General features: G+C 39.4%; 1 protein-coding gene across 1 annotated transcript in view; it reads right to left on the minus strand.

The window, feature by feature from the left end:
- The window catches only part of XKR4 (XK related 4), a 285,844-nt gene that overhangs the window by 260,029 nt on the left and 1,308 nt on the right, over positions 1–24,507 (minus strand). The window lies entirely within an intron of this gene.

Consider the following 24,507-nt stretch of genomic DNA (forward strand, 5'->3'; position numbering starts at 1 on the left):
CCTCATATGGTCAGATCCAGAGTTACTCTCCCACCCCAGACTCCCACTGAATGCAAGATCAGGCTGACAAGCAGGTTCAGAGAACTTCAACAGATCACATGATGTTGTCATCAGGGCTTTGGAGCTGTGCTCCAGCTCCGTTCCAGCTCCAGGCAAAAACCTGCAGCTCCACTGCTCGGGAGTTGCTCCACGCTCCAGCTCCGGGCTCTGCTCCAAATCCCTGGTTGTCATAATGATCAGCTAAATCACATGGGATTACATGGCCACAGCCCTCTACGCCATGCTGGGGAATAAGGCTCATCTTGTCTTGCTCCCCTGTTAAACCCTACTCAGATTGTAACTGTAGCCATGGGGATAGAAGGTTGCCTGAAATTCCACAATGTGATAAAGTGAGTGGGGAAGGCTAGAGAGTGGTGGGAACCCCAGTTCTATCCCCTCACTCGCCAGCCAGAATAACTGGGGATATGCTACAGAGAAGGATGAAATATTCCCAGAACAAGCGAAAGAATTGTTACATTCAAAATCAGAAATTTGTTCATTCCTGGCATGTTACAGCAATCCATTGTCTCTTACCCCAGAGCAACTTGTAAAGTTATACCCTAGCCCATGATTTTATATAAATAGGGCACTGGGCCTTCAGACAAATGCACATGTCCCGGTGCACCTGTTATGGCTCTAAGACCTTTAAATACTAGGCATCCTGGGAAATGCAGTTCCCAGAAAGTACTGAAAATCCAGAGATCATGCAACCAAGGAAACAAGTGACAGTCTGAGATCTCTATTTTACGAAGGCTAGGGACTGGCTGGTAGAATGAGAGACACCTATGAGGAGCAACAAGTGCCAAGAAATGTCAGCGGAAGCCATGTTACAGAGCCAAAAGGACTGTTGAGCCCTGAGAAGGGCTTAAGGATTTGTGTTGCTGGGGTAGGCTTTCTATGGTGGGCCAAGAGGAACCAAGAACCTTTCAGCTTGAGTCCTGATACAGGAGCCAAATTAAACTGTTTAGGTTTATTTTGTGCTGGGGCTTCAGAGAGAAGACCCCATGAGGAGGGTTTTTTTTTAAATTTTAGTCATTTGCTGTGCAGTAGATGCATATGACCTGGCCTCAGAGGGGGAACTGAAGAATAGCAGAGCTCACAGATTGTGGAGGGAGCAGTGTTCCAACCTGAGTATGAAATAGATATTTTAAAGAACTCTGACCACGGTAATGAACATGTCTTGTTAAATATCAAATTTAATTTATAAAGTTAAGAGTGCTTGTGATAACAATGCAGCATCACTATCCATCAAAAACTAAGAAAACGCACATTCCCTCACAATACCACAACCTTAACACATGGATTGTTGTGTGTCAGTGTGTGTGTTCATCTATGGAGATGAGAGGGTTTAATATATTTTAGTCTTTATGTCTATCTAAATATTTATTTTGGTAACATTCTTAATGCATATATCAGTCCATATATATCAAACGATAGTATCATTTTTGGTAAAGTACTTAGCTGCCGTTTCTTGAAAATAATAGTTTAGCAGAAAACATACAACAAAGTTATGCAGTGCAAACCTCTAAGATAGGAAGATATTTGTAGACGTGCATTTCAGGCAGATCTCTGTGTGTGTCATTAATATGTAGATACATAAAATGTTTCTTTTCATAAAGATTTTCTGTGCTTATTTTTGAGATTCCTGGGAAATAATAGTATGTATTTGGGGTCAGAGTTAAGGTTCTTATGGTCTGATGGAATATGCAATTAATACTTCACAAGAATATAATGGTCCTGATTGAGAGAGAACCTTAGGGCAGCTTGGTTAGGGACCAGGGAGAGGGAAGAGATGGCTGCATGCCACCTTGGCAACCCTCCTGATTTTGGGGCCTGCCAATATGCAGATCCCCAAAATAAAATGGAACATCCAGAGAGCTGCTCTTGCTTAAGTTCCACGACTGACCAAAGGGGGATTTCTAATAGCTCACAATACCTGGGACACCTCCCCTGATTAAGCTCCAACCCATGTGCTATGAGCTACTGGCATAGAACACCACCTGTTATTTCCCTATAGGTTGAACATATATATCCCTTAAAATACAAAGTTGCTCAAGAGCTGGTCAACTGCATTGACCACATAAAACAAAGGAATAGGAGACAACTCATTTCAGCAAACAAGCACCCTGTTATAGAATCAGTTTGTCAGCAACCTAATAAAAACAGCGATGGATCAGAACAGCAACATGAGGTAGCCTACTAGCATGTATTTCTGAGCATACTCACACAGAGGTCTGTCCACTGAGGAAAACTTCATGGATGGTAAACAGCTCACGAAGGCTAAGAACAGACTGTCAACCATAATATAAAACAAAGTAAGTTAATATACTGTAACTTTGTTTCAAACTTATTTGACAAGTTTAAAAACCAGACAGACATATTTATGAAGGAAAGGCAAAATACCCACATACTCTAAAGAGGATCATAGGCAACAATTTATATCCTGAATATAGCTGGAAAAATTCTGGTTTTTAGCATCTGAAAACTATGAAGTTGCAATACAATTACGAAAATCTCTTTGAATTATGCATATTTCATTCAGTTCCTCCAGAAGATATGAGAGCACTGCAACCCTTTGCCAAGTCTGATCCTAATATGCCATAGGGTGAATACAGACCCTGAACTGTCATACTCCATTTAAATCATATGTGGGGAAGAGCTAATGTGATTGCTCAGAATGTTAAGTACTACTACTGTGTTCAGGACAAAATATCAACAATCTAAAATCTGAATTATTTATTAAGGAGGAAGTGCCTTTTGAAGTGATTATTTATCTCTTCTCAGAACTAATGCCTAAATATGATGAAAAAATAGTTGCAAGGAAAAAAAGGAATTTAAAAGGCACTTTCATGATTCTTAGCCTGCAGATTTTACGTGCCTTTTTCACGTGTTTCATCTCTTTTCTAGGGCCATGTACAACTTTTTGCCATGCCTAGATACTTAGTTGATGAGCATCTTAGAAATCCCTGTAATAAACAATGGAACTGATCACCTCCTCACGTGGGAAAACTCAGGAGAGGAAACTGTTTGCAGGAGACAGTGATCACCTATAAGCCATGTGGTAGGGACCAGCTGGATCCCAGGACCATCCCCATGGAGGGTTTGTGCCTCCATTATGGCTGTTTGTCCCTAACAGCCCATCTGGTGCCCTAGCAACATAGCTCTTGCAGCCATGATGCAAAGGTTTCCCCCACAACCACTGAGAGAGGTGGTCAGCAGAAAGTCAATACAGTCCAGGGCTGTACCGTAACTTTGATGGACTTTAAACTGGGAATGTGGGTAGGGGCAAGACATCCTACATTCTGTGCCTGTGAAAATCTCTAGACACACAACGTGCCCTCGATGAGATCTGTGGAAAAGGGTGCATACTGCTGCAGCAATGGCAAACTCACACATTCTCGAGGAAATGAAGTTCAATATGATAAATCCTACACTATTACTTGATAAGTCTCTGTTTAGTCAAATGTGACTTTTGTCATAATACATACAATCTGGAGTTCTGAACAGTACCTTTACAGTGTCATTTTAAGTGGGATAGAGACTCCTAAGTCAATGCAAGCAGTAATATGCAGCTAGTGCCCATTCTCTCTCTGCAGGTATTGTTCTGAAGTTACAAATTAGGGGATAAGCCATTCTGAGATATTAAGATCATATATTTACACAAGCTGATATTATATTAAAATATCATATGTTCAAAATTCCAGACAATTGATTGTTTTATGAAAATATTGGCCATTTAAGACTTAAAATTTTATACATTAATAGGTGACAAGAAAATATTCCGAGAAGTCTAAAATACTATACTTTTTCTTATTTATCCTTAGTTCTTTTCTGGATTGTGTACATTTTCAAAATGTTGTAACACATTTAGTGTAGCAGAAATAGTCAATATTTTTCAAAAAGCTCTTAAGCTTTTACTATCAAGTACTTTCTTCACTGAAAGAAGTAGATGTGAGCCCCATGGTAGTTAATATCAAGAAAGGTATGAATGCATCTTTATATTTTGCTATAGATACCACCGTATTTTGTAAGACATTGAACATGATTACATATTAGTCTGAACTATATATTAGGACAGTTCAAAAGTCTGCAAGTGTTTGCCTGAAACACCCACCCTCTCAATAGGTATTGGTCCTTTAGGGAAAGGGTTAAATGGGTTATCCTGACTCATTGAGGCAGATGGCTTGTTACTCCTGGGCATAAGGGAGGTGGAAGTGGCTCTCTTGTGAGAATCTAGGGTACAGACTAAAACCATGAGGTAAAAAGCCAAGAAGCGTCCAGTCCTGGGGAGGAGTCAGCTGGCACAGACTTTGTTTTAGAGCAACTTGGACAGGCACCTGCTCAGAAATGCATCCATATTTTGAAAATATTTTCAAGATGCTTTTAATAAAGTATAATTATTATTACAGTGGCACCTAGAGGCTCCACATGAGATCAGGATCCCTTTGTGCTAGGGACTATTCAAACACACTGTAAGAGAAGTCCCAGCCTCAGAGAGCTTACAGTCCAAATAGGACAAAGGGTAGGAAAAAAGAAAAAATCCTATTTTACAGATGGGGACCTGAGGCACAGAAAGATTAAATGATTTGCCCAAGGTTTCACATAGCAAGTCTGTGGCAATACTGTGAACTGAACCCAGATCTCCTGAGTAACACTCCAGTACGTTAACCACAAAGACTCCTGTCCCCATTTCTCAGACTGATTTTATATAGGTTGTATGTACTGAGGGAGGAGAAAATATAGTGACAGACACCTTGTGGAGGCAAGAGGATTATGATCCAAAACCTACAGATCACCCATTGGCTGACCTGCTGCATCATTGCAAGAGGGGAAGTATGACCCTTAGAACCCCTCAGTGCCAAATGGTAAAGGGGGCTCTCAGAATACCTTAATCCTAGTATATACATTCTGGTTCACCAAGGCATGTCATGAATGATCTTAAATGAAAGCCATGTTGCTCATTAATGTCATTGTAAAATGTATGTACAGATACTATGTAAAAAATTATGAAAATATGTCACAAAATCTGAATCAAAGCAGGTTGACAAATAGGTTTCTATCACACAAAGGATGTATGTTCACCTATCTGTCTCGGTCCACATGTAAATTAAGCATTGTAAGCCAACATGACGGAAGTCATTTACATGTGATGTCAATGGGGGATGGGAAGCCATCAAGGAGGCAGGACACCAGAGACTGAACTGTCCTGTCTCTGGGGCCAGACAGTGAACTTTGGGGATATAAATAGAAGACAAGGAGATACTAGGTAAAGGATGAAGGGGTAAGTAAATGGACAACATGTGTACATTCATGAAAATGTGATCCCAACCTGCCCTGGTAGAAACGCGGCAAAAAGGCTTTGGATGAGATAAGACTGCTTTAGACTGTTAAATTTAGTGTCTAGAAATCATGTATTGATTTTGTTTTATATGTAACCCTTTTGTTTCCATTTTCCTTACTCACTACCTCTTAAATCTTGATCTCTGATAATAAACTTATGTTTATAGTGAAAACAATCATATCTCAGTGCTGGAGTATTGTACCAGGAGCTGATCCTGAGTTGACTCATTCAACGTGGTGTGTATGTTATTCCTTGGGGGACCACACACACAGTATTACCATGAGTGTCCTGTGGAGAAGGAGCTGAAGGCTACATGGGAACATTTCAAAAGGCTCAGGGGCTGGGGTACACCTATTGTTAATATGCAAGGCAAAGGAAGGGCTGGCAGAGCTCAGAGGAAAGTGCTTTGGTGGCTAACAGACTGGAGATGTCAGGGAGCTAGTACCCAGTTAAGCACCAGCAAGTCTCCCCCTTTGTGGAAGCAGGAGGTAACAAGGTGACTCTCAGTTCTGGACACCCCAAGAACCATCACAGTAGTCCCACATCACTACATTCTAAAATTATTTTACTAAATGGGGAAACTGGAGCTGTAATCTAGTGAGTCTATTTAAAAAGAAGAGAATAAAGGGTAAATTTTACATTTTATACCTGCTTTTGAATCCCATTCCAATTTTTGTGGTTTTACTATTTTATTTTCCCTTTTAAAAATATATAGAATATTTGTTATGCAGCCCTTGGGGTTATACTTAGTATACTAACTTATTCCAAGGACTACATAAACTCCTGGCATGGGCAGAATTTGAGTGGCACAGTGGTAACTTAGGGTACCTTTATCCCCTTTCCTTATCAGCTGTGCCTTTTGTGCTGAAAAAGTGCAGCACAGAATCTAGTCTACAGGGGTTATTATAATAAATCACTTAAGATTAGTCATATCACACCAGTAATTCACACATGAGTCTCCCCATTAACATCAGCAGGAGTTGTCACGGGGTATGACTACACTGTAAAGAAAAACCCTGTAGCACCAAGTCTCAGCCTCGGTCAATTGACTTGGGCTCGGGCTGTGGATCTAAATATTGCTATGTTTAAGGCCTAGGCCTGAGTCAATTGACCTGGGCTCTGAGACTTGGTGCCACAAGCTTTTCTTTGCAGTGTCCACATATCCAAGGTTGCAAGGCTAGCTGCACATCTGTCTTCCTCCCAGTCTCTCTGAGTGCACCCCACTCAGGTGTCAGGCCTCATGCCTTTATCTCTTCTTGGATAGAATTCTGCAGTTCTCCCAGGCTTAGATCAGACCCTGGGCTACAGTAGCCTATGGATCAACCATACTTCCCTAGCAAATCCAACTGAATTTAGCACCTGTGCTTCTTCCCTTCAAGACTCTGTGACCAGGGGTGAATATAGTGACCAGAGAGACTTACTAAGAAGTATATAGCTGAGCAAGTAATTGATTTTTCAGTTTGGTGGCCAATTCATTTTGAACCAAAACTGACTCTCCCCCCCGCTGAAGTGGGGGTGGGAGGAACCCTGTGTTCAGGTCAAACAAAACATTTTGAAATGAAATGTCTAAACAGTTTGCTTTGAAAATATTGAAATGTTTTGACATTTCTAATGAAAATTCTTTTCCAGGTCCTCCGGCCAAGATGGTTCACCAAAGTCAATCTGAATCTCCAAAAAGTTTCGGTACCTTAAAAAATTGCAGTTTGGCAAATTTACTATTCACCAAATTTTTTTTCCACCCAGTTCTGCCAAATCATCATTTAACAGTAGCAACAAAGCATTTAAACAATATGGTTTTTAAAACAAGTGTCTACACATATGTCTCTCTTCCCTAAAGGGCTTCCCATCCCTCAATGAAGAGCAGGCAGGCCTAAATTCTCCAGGCCCTCAGCAGATGTCGGTGCCAATCTGAACAGCTCCCCAGCAACTGCCTCCTTTCTGGTAAGAGTGACGTTATTTTAAAATCCAGCCAAACTCCCTTTGTCCTTTTTAGTTCCTGGGTATATGGTCCTGCCTGTCCAAGCCAAATTGTAGGCTCCACAGGGGTCAAGTCAGCACACTGAGAGCCAGTGGCTCTGCCACGGTCCATAAACCTGAAGAGTTTACCTTGTGATGACTTAGTTGTTTCCCCTTCCTGCTTGTTTGTTTTTTTTTCCAACTGGTCTGTATATAACTATATAATAAACATCCCAATAACCAGCCAACCTATAGTATTCATAAGTTATTACAGAACAGCTCCATGTCTGTCACAAGGAGTGACACACATGAAATGAGGACAGGTTACGGAATCAGTTATATCTAAACTAGTCTCTTCTTTAGGCACTTGAACAAAAACAGCGGGGGTGGGGGAGAATGAATGGCATACTTAAATACCACATGTAGCCCTCTGTTCAGTGAATTAATCAGTATACTCTTATCATGAGTTCCTAATTAACCTATGTGGTAAAAATTCCTAGCAAATGGTTGTTGATTGTAAATGTAATCCCTCCTTTTGACACATGCATTAATGCACTATTGTTAAAGTTCAAAGTGGTTATTATTGAGTTGTCTCAACCCCATTAATTATCCTCTGCACTATATTTGGATTCACTTGGGTAAATCTTTTTAATTGCCCAGTCTTTACTTACAGCACATCTTTGCTTAATATGCTATAAACTCTATTTATGTTTATGCCTTTTCCAATAAGCCTATATTAAATGTAGTTTTCACCATTATTACTGGAAATGCTAATGAGAACTCTATAGCTTACTACTATCAACATAACTGTTCCTCTGTTTTACCAATCAGAAATGTCAGGTTCTTGGATGCTCTCAACTGAATTAAAAAATTCTCTCCGCTACATCCTGCCATCTACTATGTATAAGTCTTAGGTGAAAAACATTTTTATATTAAACTTTTACTTTAGTGTCCACGTTTCCATGCAGAATATATCTGTTCTGAAAACAGGTTTAACTTAAAGCATGACACATAATGCACATTAAAATAATAATATTAATAGTTGGCACTTACAGCACTTTGCATCTGATCATCTCAAAGCACTTTACAAACATTATAGAACTGAATTTCACAACACCCTTGTAGTGCAGTTAAGTATTACCTTCATTCTACAGATGGGGAAACTGAGACAAAGACTACAGGGAAACATTTTCACAAGTAGAAAGAAAAGGAGTACTTGTGGCACCTTAAAGACTAACCAATTTATTTGAGCATAAGCATCCAATGAAGTGAGCTGTAGCTCACGAAAGCTTATGCTCAAATAAATTGGTAGTCTCTAAGGTGCCACAAGTACTCCTTTTCTTTTTGCAAATACAGACTAACACGGCTGTTACTCTGAAACCCATTTTCACAAGTGTCCACTATTTTGAGTGCCCAATTTGAGGTATCTTATATCCCTTTTCTCTGTTAAAAAGACAGAGGAAAAAATAAGTTATTGTACTCTAGTGAAGGTAAATGGGTGATGCGGTTGCTCTCCATCCCTGAAAGTCAGGCATTAAGTGTTTCATGACATGCAGCTTAAGATTGAGCCAACCCAAGTTATGGACACATCAAAGCTTTGGCTTATCTAACTTGCTCAGCGACACAAAGGAAGTTTGCAACAGAGTCTGGAGAGGGGAAGAGACAAGACAGATTTCCTAGCTTTTTCTTTAGCCATAAGCCTATGCTTCCTACTTCTATAGTTATCTAAAGACTCTGAGGAAAGCAGACTGAGAATCTGCTATATGCCCAAGAGAAAAGCATATGCAATGTGTTTTTTAAACCCCAAAACTACTTAAAAAGAAGACAGACATTTTTAAAGCTTCTTTCAAAGCTACTTCCTATTCTACCAGACATATCAAAAACCAATGCCATTCCTCTTCTTTTCTTAAGTCTTATGGGACAGAGAAAAGTTGAACAACCAGCCCCTCAGTCTCAAACATTAGGCTGTCTAAATGTGCTTCTCTGAGCTAATCGGGCAATTGAACATACCTGGTGTATTTTATGCTCCTGTTGGTTATATTAGCAATAGAAATATGTGGAAACAGAACCATTAAATATATAGTGCCAACATGAGGACACCTATGCAATTTTTTTTAAGATAGAGACAGAGGATTCCAAAATGAAAGAACAAAAATGATGAGAGACAGATTTCCATATTAAGAGAGATTGAAGAGATCAGAAAGGTTTCCTTTGAAATGAGTCAAAGGAAGGGGAGACGTACTTATTTTCTCATAATACAAAAAAAGGAAAGGCAACAAATTTAAACTGAACAAAAGGAAATAGTTTTTTCTACATTATGCATTATTAAACTGTAGAAGTCATCACCTCAAGATGCCATTGAAGAGCCTTATAGAATTAGAAGTAAGGATTTGATATTCATATGGTTAATGAGGACATCCACAGTTATCTTAGATAAGGTAAGTTATAAGGAATACAAACTTTTCTTTGAAGTACAAACCCACCATTAACTAATGGGGAATAACCTACCCACAGGGAAAATCTCTTCCCAATCCTTAATTGTCCACAATGTGGTTCTCACACCTTCCTTTGAAGCACCTGGTACTGGCCCCTAGTACAATGGTCTTGATGAACCACCAGTCTTATCTGGTACAGCAATCCCTATGTTACCATCTTTGGGGAGGGGGTGACCCTTAGCACCCTTGTATTCACACCCTAAACCAGAGGTGGGCAAACTTTTTGGCCCAAGGGCCACACTGGGGTGCGAAACTGTATAGAGGGCTGGGTAGGGAAGGCTGTGCCTCCCCAAACAGCCTGGCCCCCACCCCTGCTCCCATTCACCCCCTCCCACTTCCCGCCCCGACTGTCCCCCTCAGAACCCCCGACCCATCCAACCCCCTCTCCTTGTCCCCTCCCGGGACCCCACCCCCATCTAACCCCCCCATCCTCCCCCCAGACCCTCCGCCCCATCCAACCACCCCCTGCTTCCTATCCCCTGACTGTCCCCCAGGACTCCTGACTCCCTTAATATGCCGCTCAGAGCAGCATGTCTGGCAGCTGTGCTGCCCGGCCAGAGCCAGACGTGCAGCCCCGCTGCCCAGAGTGCTGCCCACGCGGCAGTGCGGCTGCAGGGAAGGAGGGACAGTGGGGGAGAGGCCAGGGGCTAGCCTCCCTGGCCAGGAGCTCAGGGGCCGGGCAGGACATTCCTGCGGGCCAGATGTGGCCTGCAGGTTGTAGTTTGTCCACCTCTGCCCTAAACGTTACTGTAATAACCTTTGTGCAAAATATGCTTTGTGAGGTATCATTGAAAAACTAGTAAGATACTGATCATTAATATTCTTGTGTAATGTATGTACAAAATGCATATTAAGAGTTATGAACATAAGCTGAAATTATGACGAAAAGCTATTTACCAGTATGGGAAGGGGGCAAAACTGTTTCTCAGAGACAAAGGACAAGCAGACCCCTCTAGCCAGCTGTTAAAGTTGATTGGGAATCATCTGTCAAGTGAAAAGAAAAGGAGTACTTGTGGCACCTTAGAGACTAACAAATTTATTTGAGCATAAGCTTTCGTGAGCTACAGCTCACTTCATCGGATGCATGCAGTGTAAAATACAGTGGGGAGATTTTATATACACAGAGAACATGAAACAATGGGTGTTACTATTCACGCTGTAACAAGAGTGATCAGGTAAGGCGAGTTATTGCCAGTGGGGGGGTGGGGGGGGAATTGTATGGTAACACCCATCTCTAAGGTACCACAAGTACTCCTTTTCTTTTTGCAGATACAGACTAACACAGCTGCTACTCTGAAACCTGTCAAGTGGACATTCTTGTCAAAGAAGGGGGGCAGGAATAGACTGATCAGCATTTTAGCAAACTAAAACAATTGAACCTCTTTCACCATTAGACTCCATGTCTCCTTCCTCACAGCAGGAATCAACTTTACATAGGGGTAACCCTCAGAAAAAAAAACATTTCAAAGGGTGAGTGAACTGGAAAGTGAGGGGCAAAAACTTCCCAATTCACCTTAAAGAAGACAAAGGAATCAGCCCTTTGAATTTGGGGTTGGGGAGATCCTGACCTGAGAATTTGGTCGGCTATGTTTCTGGGAACATGCGGCAAGGATTTTATCTTGAGCCAAGTCTAGCTTGTTAAGTTTTAGCTACTAGAAAGAATTTTATTATTACTTCACTTGTAACCATTTCTGACTGATACCTTATACTTCTGCTAACTTAAAATATCTCTTTGTAGTTATATAAACTTGTTTTATTTTTAAATCTAAATTAATCCAGTGTTGGTTTAAACTGAACTGTTTGGTAACACCAGTTAAAGTAGCAAACTGTTGAATATTGACCACTGACCAAGGACAACAGACCTTTAATATGTGACCTGTCCAGAAGAGGGCAGAACACGTTTTGGGGAAAATTCAGGACTGGGAGTAGGTTAGGGGTCACCCTGCAAGAAGTAACCAAGGCTGGTGGAAGTCAAAGTGTGACTGGAACCTTGCTGACTGGCCGCTGGGGTCAGAGCTTCTGGACCAGAGCTACAGCTATACACAGACACTGAGGGTGTTACCTGCATGCCAGCTGTTTGTGAGCAGCCCAGGTTGGGTGCTACAACAGCAAAGAATTGTGAGGCACCCAAGGCTGCAAGACACACAATGACAACCCCTCACTGGTCTGGACTGCACCCCAAAAATATGACGGGGGGGAGGAATTAGTCAAAAAGCAAAAAGCTTTCAGGGAAAATGTAATTTTCAACTAAAGGAATTTTTAACATTTTAAATTATATACTTCATTTCTAAATTTTTGTTTGGGGTTTCAAAAACCAAATTGAAACAAGTTTTCAATTTATTTTGAAATAACCTATTAAAATTTTTTTTAAAAAGTTGCTCAAAATTGTGGGGAGAAAAGCCTGTTTTTTGAACAGCCATAATGTGTATTTTTTAAACAACAAAAAACTAAGAGCCAAACAAGCACCAGATATTGGAAGAAAGTAGTAGTGTGACCTACAACTTTCTGCTTTAGGACACCAAGTTGGTGGTGCTAAAAATCTGTTCCCAAGGCAGTTCAGTGCTTTTGTGAAATTAGTTGATCTCACGTTAGTTCCTTAGGAATTAACAATTGAATAGGCACTGGAAATGGAACTAACCACATCCCTAGGGACAGATCTGCTACGCAGGGCTGAGTCTCATTAGCAGAGCAGTATGGGGAAGCTTATATCGCTATTGGTGATGATAGATCTGGTATGTGGACAGATAGAATGCTTCATTTTCCCGGAGAATTATTCTGGCACCTAAAATTTCTACCAAACTTGCTTAAAATAAAATTAACAATTTCAATATTTTAAAAGAAACTAACTGCTGTTATCATATTGTTGGCTGCCAAACTTTCTTTACACACACACACTAATTTAGTTCCATTATTCCAGATGGTGTCCTCCATCACCTGAAATTTATGGTAACCACCACATCCACTGATTAATTCTGCCAATCCAAAGGAATTATGTGACTCTCCAGGGAAACATTTCTACCAATACCATTAGTATACTGAATAGACCAATAACATCCCAGCTAATACACACAGAAAAAAACATTGCAACAAAAATAATGACATAGCATAGCAACACTAGCTACTGCACTAAAGAAAAAATAAACTTTATAGGCACAAACTGTGACTTAAATTAAAATACACTTTATATATAAATAAATGAGAGAGAGGGGGGATCACAGCATTTAGAGATCAGAAGGAGGTATCTGGGCAGAGTAAATTACGCTGCAAACTCAGGGTAGAGGATATACCTTGTAGAGGATATATGTTGTATTAGTTTGGTTACTGGTGTGACACATGGAACCCATTCTATTCTTATTCCAAAATTAACAAAAAGGACATTTGAGGTATACTGGTGACTCTTCTACTTCTGAGTTCTCAGTTTCTTAAAAAAAATAAGACAAATAGAAATTAGGGACAGAAGAATGCATCCTAGCTTTTTTGGAGTTTGTATTTATAATTATACAAGAGAAAACTAACTGCAAGTTCTAGAACTATAATTTTATTTCAGAGTGTTAGTGGGATTCAGTTCAGTCTCCAGGTGTGGAATCCTTTCACCTCCCCAGTCCCTGAAACAGGAATCAATCTTGTTGCTTTTCACTGGTCAGTGGGTAGGAGAAGACGACCTGGAGTTAACTCCTTGTTCACTATGGACTAAACTGTACCCCTGCATCCTCTCATACTCCCCACTTTTGCTGCCCAAACTCTATTCATATCCCTTCTTATTGCTGCCTCCCTTCATTTTTTAAAAAGCCTACTTTTGATGGGACTAACACTTCCACATCTATTTGTCTGTTGGATGTAACACCCTAAATAGAGAATGTTGATACAATGGGCAAAAGTGGTATTACACTTTATAAACAAGCTTCAACAAAACAAAACAAACTCAAACCTTCAACTGCAAACAAAGGTACTGTTTAATTTTTTTATGCATTGAAACAAAGTATCCAATTAAAAAACCCACCAACCTCTTTATTTAACTGTTATGACTGACATGTTATACAAGAAAATTAGTTTAAGTGGAAAGAATATAAAAAACCTATTATTACATAAGTAAAATGAGAGTGAACTTGTCATGTTGCTCAAAACTGCATCTCTTTTAATGAAGTTTGTCCTTACAGTCCAAGATTAGGGACTGGAGCAAGTTGGTAGAGATAGAATATTCTTTTAGACTACCAGGTAAACTTTGCAGCAAAAGTCTAGCAAAGCACTAGAGCACAAACGAGAATAAAACTGGAAGCCATAGCTCACTTTAAGATGTTATTTGGTCTTCCATTCCACAGGAGATTCGTATATAGAAACTGACCTTTCAGCCATAAATAGTCTTCCAGTTGTAAGTAACATTGCATCAGGTAGTTTTAGTCAGAACATTCATCTGTTTGCAGAAATCTTCTGTGAGAATTAGGAATAAAGCATCCAAAAATGAGCTATGGGCCTGAAACATTGTCTTTTTTAATTTGTTTTATTTACTTATAGCCACTTCTGTATTTGTACTAGAGAGCTCTAGTATTCTTTGTATGGCAACATGAAATCGTTTAAAACACAAACTCTTAAAAGGTGAAAGATGTATACGATTACGAAAACCCAAATACTAATTCCTCCAGATACAAATTGCTAAAAACATCCTTTTGGCAAACAACAATAAGTTCACCTACTTGGACCAAATGGACTGGCAAAACTATTCATGTTTACACAGTGCTCTGAAAAAGCAAAGTCTTATATAAGTACTAAGTATTCCTATAAGAGAAACTTGTTTTTAATTTTCAGTTGTGGTATCTTTCCTTCTGAAGTCTCTCAGCAACATTTATATGCAGTTTGGGTTGTGAGGATAAACTGAACAGGGAGACTAATTTGTATACCATCTTTTAGTAAGTGATTCCAAAGAACTGTAATGGAGCTTCACATTAATATCTCAAAACATAACATTCATCTACATATCACTGTGTCTCAACAAAAGACAAGAAATATTTATTCTACTGAATGGATTAATAGCAGCTAAAATGCATTAGCATAGATAAATTCCCTCTAAGTGCAACTGCCCTTCTGCTGCTGCTCTGTCAATCACCACTCAGGAGCACTTAAGTCAAAGGAAACAATACAGTTAGCCAGAGGACTCAAGTCAAAAACACCTGTGGCCTCATGGAAGAAACATGGTACTTCTGAGTTGTAGCCTTCCTGTGCATTAAGAGAAACAGATGGGAATGCTATGCAATAATCTTTTCTAGAAAACAAGTCACTCATGAATTTGGACTCAAATGTAACAAACTGACAGATTTCAAAACACTGAGAAAAATTAGTGACAGTTTGACATGTTATCATGTGAGGTCCAATGACAGTTGGAATTACTGACCATCTAACTCCTACACTGTAACAGGACAGAAATATCAGAAACATCACAGTGAGATGTGAGAAACACATCTTGGGAATACAATCTTTTGGTTACTGGAATGAGAGGAAAAGAGACATCCTTCATTTTTTGAAAAATCTGGGACCTAAATATACAGTAGAAGACAATCAAAGTATCATTTATTGGCCTTACTAAGTATCCTAGATGTGCCCTAAATCTGACAACAAGGGCCAGATCCTCAGATGGTGTAAAGTGGCATAACTCTAGTGAGGTCAATGAAACTATGCTGATTCACACCAGCTGAAGACCTGACCCTGAAGACAGTGCAGAAAAAGTGATTGTCTTTAAGACTTGCAAGAGAGAGCAAATTCTAGTGGCAGATTATAAACCTAGAAATACCAAATGGTAAAGAATAAAAAGCCTCATTTTCCCCACATCTGAGTAAATAAAAACAAAAACCTATCACCACCAAACCTATTACTCACCTCAGGCCAGAAGCAGAGAGTTCCTTCCTTTGAAAAGAGCACGTGTCACCAGTTAGTTGATGCACCTAGAACTTGATAGCGATTGCTCTTCCACCATGGGGACTGCCTTGTGTGGGAAGCTACAAGGCTTTATTCTGTCACTCCTCATTCACTATGTATGTTGGAACTGGACAGGCAGTTTGAGCTGCATTGCCATTAATGACTATGACACATTCTGCTCGGTTTCCTTTTCATCAGATCTAGATGATGCAGGTTCTCAGCATTTCCAATGTTTAAGTGTGATAAAGAGTTAGATAAGGAGGTAGCTGATTACACTCAGTGTGGAGATGACAGAAATTATACTCATTGGTCCCTTTCTAGAAAGAAAAAGTGGGAGAGAGAGCAGCTCTCTTGATAGAGGGGTTGAATTTGCCTTTTGTTAGTAAGGTGCACAAAATAGACTGGATCTTATTAGAAGCAAGACTTTCTTTAGAGGATCAAATAGCAGTTGTAGTCCTGGATGCTTTCTCCCTCCCCCAACAATCTCAGGTGAGGAGATAGTGAAGATGCAAGAAACAAACAGGATCCTTACCTTTCGCACCTCTAGGTTTAATTACTGTAATATATTCTACATAGCACTACACATGAAGATGTCTCAGAACTTTAGCTGATACAAAATGCAGCAACCCAGTTAGTACTGTTTCTCTCATGGAACATATTATACTATATAATATTACGTATTATATTAACCTGTGTATAATAATTTGCTTTCATTCCTGTCTACCTTACAGACCACCTTTCTGCTCATGTTCCTTCTGGATAGAGGTGGTCAGTTAATACACTTGAAACAACAACTCCAGATTTAAAACAGAATGCTGTCTCAGCTAACTTAAGGCAGTGGTACACAGGTCTGGGATTCACTCCCCCTGCCAAAGTTTATTAACCTTCAAAGCACAGTGCAAAGTGCGTGCATTCAGGACTTTATCTTATGGGGTGTACTGGAAAAGATGGGATGTATCTTTTGTAGAAGGAGAGTTTATAGAAGCCTATAAGTTGGATTGATTCCTTTAACTGGTTGTGAACTGGCCTGCTGATTGATTGATTGTGTGTGTGTGAGAGAGAGAAATCAATGCTTTGTGAATGTGTATTTAAAGCACATTTTTATAAATCTGCAAAAAAATTAAGTGGTTTTGGTGCTTATTTTTGATTCAGAAATGATCAGCTCTAGTATGTTCATCAGACTCCCCTCAGCTCTTGGGAGCTCTGAGCATGGAAGATCAAGAATCTTGAATTCTTCTAGAACAATGCAGAGAGGAAAACAGAATGGCGTTTGGACAGACATTTATTTAACATGGTTGTGCTGCGTCCCTGCTGTTTGTTTCATTTCTTACATCATTGTATGGTAACTACCATTACTCTTCATGACAAGTTGTTATAAAGCTCAATAAATAAAAGTTTTAAAACCTAATTCTTTTCATACACAATTCACAGGTTATTCATGCTGATAGGTGCTTTGCCCGTTTCCTTCCTTTCCCCTCCTAATATCTTTTGAACTTCCAAAACTGCTAGCTAAGCAAAATGAGTAAAAAGAAAATGTTTAACTGTCTCAAAAACTGTGTGTGAGAAAACAGTGAATAACTCATACAAAGATTAAGACATGTTTGCAACATTTCCCAGCATGCTCCATGCTTCTCAGATATAGAAGATACAAATTCAACACTACACGCCTTAATTTCACCAAATCAAAAGCTGTATTCACTTTCTGCATTGCACTTGGAGTCTTCATTTTTACAGTTTGAGAACTCTAAATCCCTGGCCTTTGTCCTGAAACACTATCCATGGATATGTTGATTTTGCAGACTCATTACTCAAGTTGAAATAAATATATTAACAAAATAATGTCTGTTGCTATTTTTGTTAACTTCTATTATCTTTTTCTCTATTCCAACTCAAGGGTCCAATCATGCCGTCCTTTACTCAGGTGCACTTAAGAAAGAACTGTAGGAATAAGCCTTATGTACAGCATCCATTATCTCCCCTGACAGCTACATTCCTCCTCAGAAACCATGCAACTGTCAACTAATTGTGAGGGTGAGACTCATGAGGAAAGGCATCCAAACTTCCTTGGCAACTGACCCAGCTTTACCAAGCTCATTTCCATAGAAGATCAGAAGTATTACAAATCCCACTGCTTTCAGAACCAAATGTCACTTCCAAATCACTTCAGCTTAACTTTTCCACAACAAGAACTAGGAAGGAGAAGGAAGAGGAATGAGTTTTAGAAGTTACACATCTGGTCCTTTGGAGGACATGAACTGCCTGGGCAGAGATGCCTGAAGGAGAACAAAGAAGAGGCAGTGAGGAGATTTAAGCTGAGGGTGGCTCTTGCTCTACCCATTAAAAGAAAGGGAGACACTCTGTGCTTCTTCCAGTGTGCTCTGCCAGCAAGTGGGGCTGACAAGGCCATGGACACACCCTTACCCTGAAAATGCATGACCATTCTAAGACTACTAGCACTGCAGGCAGTGCTAGCTACACTCCCATTTTACCTGTGCTTCCCAAAACCTGTAGCCAAATGTCTATCTCCAGCAGCAGATGTACTTGGAGGACAGGGCTTCATAATTACTTCTAGATGCACATATGCATGGGTGTGACCCTAACAGCCCCATTATGTCAACTGGCAAAGGGTGCATTCAACACACTGTTGTCAGAATATTTAGCCAAACAATAACTTGTAAGACATCATAAAAACTGGTGACATGCTGCCCATGAATATGTATTATGTACAGGTTGTGTACAATGAGTTATGTATGTGTGCTGGAAATATGTTCTTAAAAAAAGTTTTTAAGACAGTCGATAGACAAACCTGCTTTAGACAAAAGAATGTGGATTTACCTGTCTGGGTCGAGCTTTGTAAGCCAGGGACAATGAAATTACATTTACATATCAAGTAAACAAAGCAATCAAGGTAACAAGCAGTGGAGGAAACTGCTTGGTGATCACTCCAGCAGACCTGAACCCCCAGCAGGTCTTTGTGGTTCTTGAGGCAAAGACAATGAACTTTGGGAAATATAAGGGAAACAAAGAGACAGCCTAAGGCCATGTCTACACTGCACTTTCACTATTAAAAAACTTTTGTCACTCAGGTGTGTGAAAAAATACCTCCCTGAACAACAAAAGTGTTAACAATGAAAAATGCCAGTGTGGACAGCGCTTCATCGATGAATCTACTGCCCTCGTTGGGAGGTGGTTTATTTTGTCACTAGGAGAGCTCTTTCCCAGCAACAGAGTGGCTACGCTGCTCACCTTACAATGGTGCGGCTGCAGCGGCATAGCTGCGCCATTGTAAGGTGCGCAGTGTAGACATAGTCTAATTTTCCATCACTTAGGGACTGAAGGGGATAGCATTCTCTGATTCTGGAGATGCTGGTAGCTTGATATAAGTGAGAAACCGTATTAGGCAAAGTCATAGCTTGCAAGAATTAAGTTTTAGACACTAGCAAGCATGTTATTCTTTTCTGTAACCATTTTTTATCCCTTATTCTTGCTTGGTATCACTTAAATCTATGTTTCTATTAATAAACTTATTCTTGGTTTATTACAAAACCGTCTGAGTGTGGTTAGGCAGGAACTCAGCTAAACTAACAGACTGGCGTGTGCACTGCCTCTTTGGAGGCAGCAAACCTAATTTCTGCAAGTGCCCAGTCAGAGGGACTGGACACAGCAGAGATACCTCCAGGGAACTTGTTCACTGGTTGTTACCTGCAAGGCAAGGTTTAGACTGGCAGAGTCTGGAGGAGTCTGCTAGTGAGACTAACAGACTGGTGCAGCAGGGAGCTGTCTCATAGTGTAAACTCCAGCAAAATTCTCTCTTGCTAAGGCAGAGAGGTAACACAGTAGATTATGGTTCTGAGTGCCTTGAGCAGAGCATCACAATGGGTATCAGAATGTATCAGAGGCATGGATGAGAAAACATATCCACAGCTATGTCTGCATGCAGAATTTTAAAAAACTCAAAGCAATTAACAGATTATAGTATAAATTCAACTGCCTACACAGAGCCAAAAATCTGCCCTCAGTTACACTCAACCAACCACACTAACTTCAGTGGGACTGTAACCGAGGACCAGTCCTGGCTGACAGTCTGCAGTTATCCGCCAAATCTTTTCACAGATAGCGTTTTTTCTTCCAAATGGCAGAATTCAATCCTCAGTACAATGGTTTGTAGAAATTAGTGACAAAATACAAAAGAAAGAAACCTAAATTTTTATTCATAAGATATTTGTGGTTCATCTGCAGTCACACCATATTTTTTTGTTTTGTCACGCTGTAGTAAAAGTTCATTTTAAATCACTATTTCACAGCATCACCCCAGACAGTATTAAAACCCGCATCAATTTCCCATTAGCACATTTCAATTAAAATGCAATTGTTTTTAGCAATCACACTTATATTTGTAAGAATGTAAATGTAATAATGTATGTAAATAAGAATGAATCTTGAACATAATATACAGAAAGGCCAATTTCTAGTAATTCAATATCTTAACAAAATTAATAATTTGATCCAAAATATTTTCGTTATGCAAAGATATTGAGAAGTGAAGTCATATCAAAATATGTATCAAGGTGGGCTACTCATATATGCACCCAAACCTACTGGGTTCAAAACTGGCTTTCATAATGTCCATACACAACTACTGCAATTCTCTATATTTAGGATTGAAGCTCCATGCTCTGAGATAGTTCCAGAGAATTCAGAAAGCAGCAAGCCAACTGCTCAGCAATATAGAGGTCACAAGGAACACATCACCCCAACTGGTTACTCTCAGTATGAACTCCCTGTTGAATTCGGAGTCCACTTCCAGGTTACCATTTCAACACCCTTCATGGAACCATTTCTAGTTATTTGAGTGATTGTCTCTCCACATGGCCACCACTTCCTTGATATCTAAGTTCCACTGCAGCAGTAAATCAGATGGCAAATAAGGGATGGCTGATGACCTCTGGAGTCAGAAACTTCACAAGAGATGGACCTCGCTGCCAGATGCAATGAGAATGAACAACAGCTTCCATGCTTTCACAGCTAAGCACAAAACCCACTTCTTATATCCTCACATTCATAGTTATATATCTGGCCCAAATCAACTAAACAACAAAAAAGCAACCTCTACACCCAAGTCTACTTGTTGACAGGGAAAAAGCAAGATATAATTGCCATTTTTAATTATTGAAATTGCCCAGATATTATGGTAATGGGACAATAGAAGAACCAAGGTAGATGGGGTAGATTTAACCAGGGCCAAAGGAAAATAAGTAAAAATTGAAAACTAAGAACCCCCAAGCAAAGAGAAGAAAGTAGCACAGGTTTTCAACAGCAGGGACTTCAATCCTTAGACCATATGTGCACGTAGGACTAATATGACACACAGACAACGTGCAGTATACCACTGTGGCCTGCCAAAGAAGGAACTCCTAATGAATGCAAACCAAATTTCACAAAAATGTCAGCCTGCATTCTGAGTGCTGAGTTTCAGTTCCATGGATTTCCTACTGGAATTGTGCTTAGTTTTCCAGAGGAAGTACCTATTTTCCAGAGTTTACACTTCCTTTGGACCCACGATTGCACTGAGAAGTGTTGACGTAATATATTTAGATGACGGTAAGATGTTTAAGTTGATTAAAAAACTAGAATATAAACTATGGTACACATTAAAGGATTAAAAATTGGCTAACTGTAAAAACAGGGAATCATCATTGAGCAGCTCTATCTCCAATGGGGTTACCTAGGGACCAGTTCTTGACCTACAATATTTTACATCTTTATCAATGACCTGAAAGAAAATAAAATCATCGCTGATAAAATTTGCAGATGGCCATAAATTGGGGGAGTGGTAAATAATGAAGAGGACAGGTTACTGATTGAGAGCAATCAAGATTGCTTGGTAAAATGAGCACAAGCAAATAATGTGTGTTTTAATAAGCTAAGTGAAAACACACATATCTGAAAACAAAGGATGTAGGTAATAGTTACAGGAAGGGAGACCCTATCCTGGGAAGCAGTGACTCTGAAAGAAAGCTTGGGGGTCTTGCTGGATAACCAGCTGAACATGAGCTCCCAATATGATGCTGTGGTCAAAAGAACTAATGTCATCCTGGGATGCATAAACAGGGGAATCTTTAGTGGAAATAGAGAGATTATTTTACCTCTATATTTGGCACTGGTGCAACCACTGCTGGAATGCTATGTCCAGTTCTGATGCCCACAATTCAAGAAGGATAGTGATAAATTGGAGAGGGTTCAGAGAAGAGCAGTGAGCATGATGAGATTAGAAATCACTATAACAGTGATAGACTCAAGGAACTCAAGAACATACATAGGAACAAATATTTAATCATTAGCACTTCAATCTAGCAGAGAAAGATAGAACACGATCCAATGGCTGAAAGTTGAAGACAAATTCAGACTGGAAATAAGGCATACATTTTTAACAGAGTAATTAACCATGAGAACAATTTACTGAGGGTCATAGTGGATTCTCCATCACTGACCATTTTTAAATGAAGTTTGGATGTTTTTCTAAAAAGATATGCTCTAGAATTATTTTGAGTAAGTTCTATGGCCTGTGTTACACAGGAGATCAGGCCAGATAATCATAATGGTCCCTTCGGGCCTTTGAATCTATGAGAATGGTACAAGCACACCTCTCCTCTCATATCATTCACTGTTGATGACCATAAGGACTCTGACTTTCATGAAATACATTGGGGAGGAAAGGAACAAATTAGCCAAATGGACTATAAACAATAACTATGTAAAATACTATAAGCTATCGGCTATAAAATAACTAGACTTATGAAAATATAAAGAGAAATAGTTAAGTTACCAATTAACAGCTAACAAATTGATCAAACAACATGGCATGCTAAAACATAAATAAGGTTGCTGAGTTGGGTATTCATGTTGGTTTTATGGCATTACAATGGACACAATTTATGAAGAAAAACAACAATCAAAGGATAGTCAGCAAATTTAAGGGCAAACTACTAAGCACTCATCCATGAAGCAAAATCTCATGCACAAAGAATATAATTATCATAGAAGAATAGCCAAGGGGCTGAAGAACCCTCAATCCCAACTCACCATGCTTCCTGCACTGCCATGCAATGTTGGACCATATCCACCTCAAGTCACAAACCCTACCCGTACCCTGCATGTTCCAATCCAGAGAGATGTCAAGGAGCTCTGTTCTGTGGCACTCAGGGTGATGCAGACTCTCTTTGTCTTGCCTCTTTACAGACTGCCACCACCCACATACAACTGAAATGCTTCACTCCTGCCACTTTGACCATTCTGGGGGTAGGTGGGGCAGGGAATTTGTTCTGAGTATATTAAAATTACATGGTATCAGATCACACTTACTGACCTGCAAACAAATACACATGAGCAACTTTACACACATGAATAGTGTTATTGTACTTAATGACATTACTCATGTGCATAAAGGTACTTATGTGGTTGCAGGATTGGATCCAAATATTAATTATTATGCATCTCACTAAGATGTTCAGCCCCACATGGGGGAAGTACACAAGCAATCTGGGACTCCAAATATGAAACAAATATTTAAATGATTCTTACTAAATGATATGACCATGATAGGAAATCCTTTTACAACATATGCTAATTAAAAACCTCTTCTAAAAATGTACCTTCCACCAGTCAAAAAAGAAATTTCAATAATACTTTCAACTGTTGCTTCAGTAGATTGCTACATTCAGCACAGCTGAAACATTGTTTTTGTATACCATAATTTTATTTTGGAAATTGTATCTGCATACATTATGCTTTCCCAAAAGTAGGTTGCTTAAAACACTGGTAAAATTCACTTGCAAATGACTATGCCTCAATTTAAAACCTATTCTTGAACTAAAATTATATTCTTAAAAAACATCTTTCGGGGATGAAGAAAAGATAGTATCTATTAGAACACATAAGCTACATGGTACTTAATAGCATCGCACTATTTGAAACTATACAGTTACTATGGCATAGTTTTTTCCAAAAACATTAATACTAATTATGATATTCAGTGTAAGTGTCCTTTCAATCAAGTATCATATCTGCTATAGATTATTGTAACATGGCCTTTCCACAAAACAAAACTATTTAAAAGTTTGTTGTCTGAAATATTTCTTCACCATACAAACTGTATGATAAATGGAAAACATAATTTGAGAACTAGATGTTATATAAATAGATGTTATAACAACAGGACTATACATCCCTAGGCAGTGCATCCCTTTTCTAGCTACAATCTTTACTCTCTCTGAAGTTCTCTAATCACATTAATACTGTGCATATATGAAGAGAATTCTAGATAATATGAATATGGTATATTTTTCTCAAAACACTAGTTTTTTTAAACTTCACTGAGAAAGTTAAGGTTTTCCAGACTTTGGGATAATATAAATCTGGAGGTGTATCATGTTTTAGATTGCAAGTTGATGTAATCTGGGTGTAATGAAACTGTTTCCCATGTGTAGCGAATCAGAAGACAACTAAACAACCAGTTTAAATGCCCACTAGCATTAAAACTTGGGAAGGTTAATAATCCTTACCACTGCCTCCCTTTTAAAAGGACTTTTACATAAATCCTCCTCTTTTGGTAACCAGCCATCCTGATATTATCGGGACCATCCAGATATTAGGGGTTTTGTCTTATGTAGGACCCTATCCCCTCCACCCCAGGACCTTATTATCCCCCAACCTGATTTGTCACATTTGCTATCTGGTCATCCTACCTCCTCTAGAGCCATGCACAAGGAT

Source organism: Lepidochelys olivacea (assembly GCF_965140295.1).
Source record: "Lepidochelys olivacea isolate rLepOli2 genome assembly, chromosome: 2".
NCBI classification, from domain to species: Eukaryota; Metazoa; Chordata; order Testudines; family Cheloniidae; genus Lepidochelys; species Lepidochelys olivacea.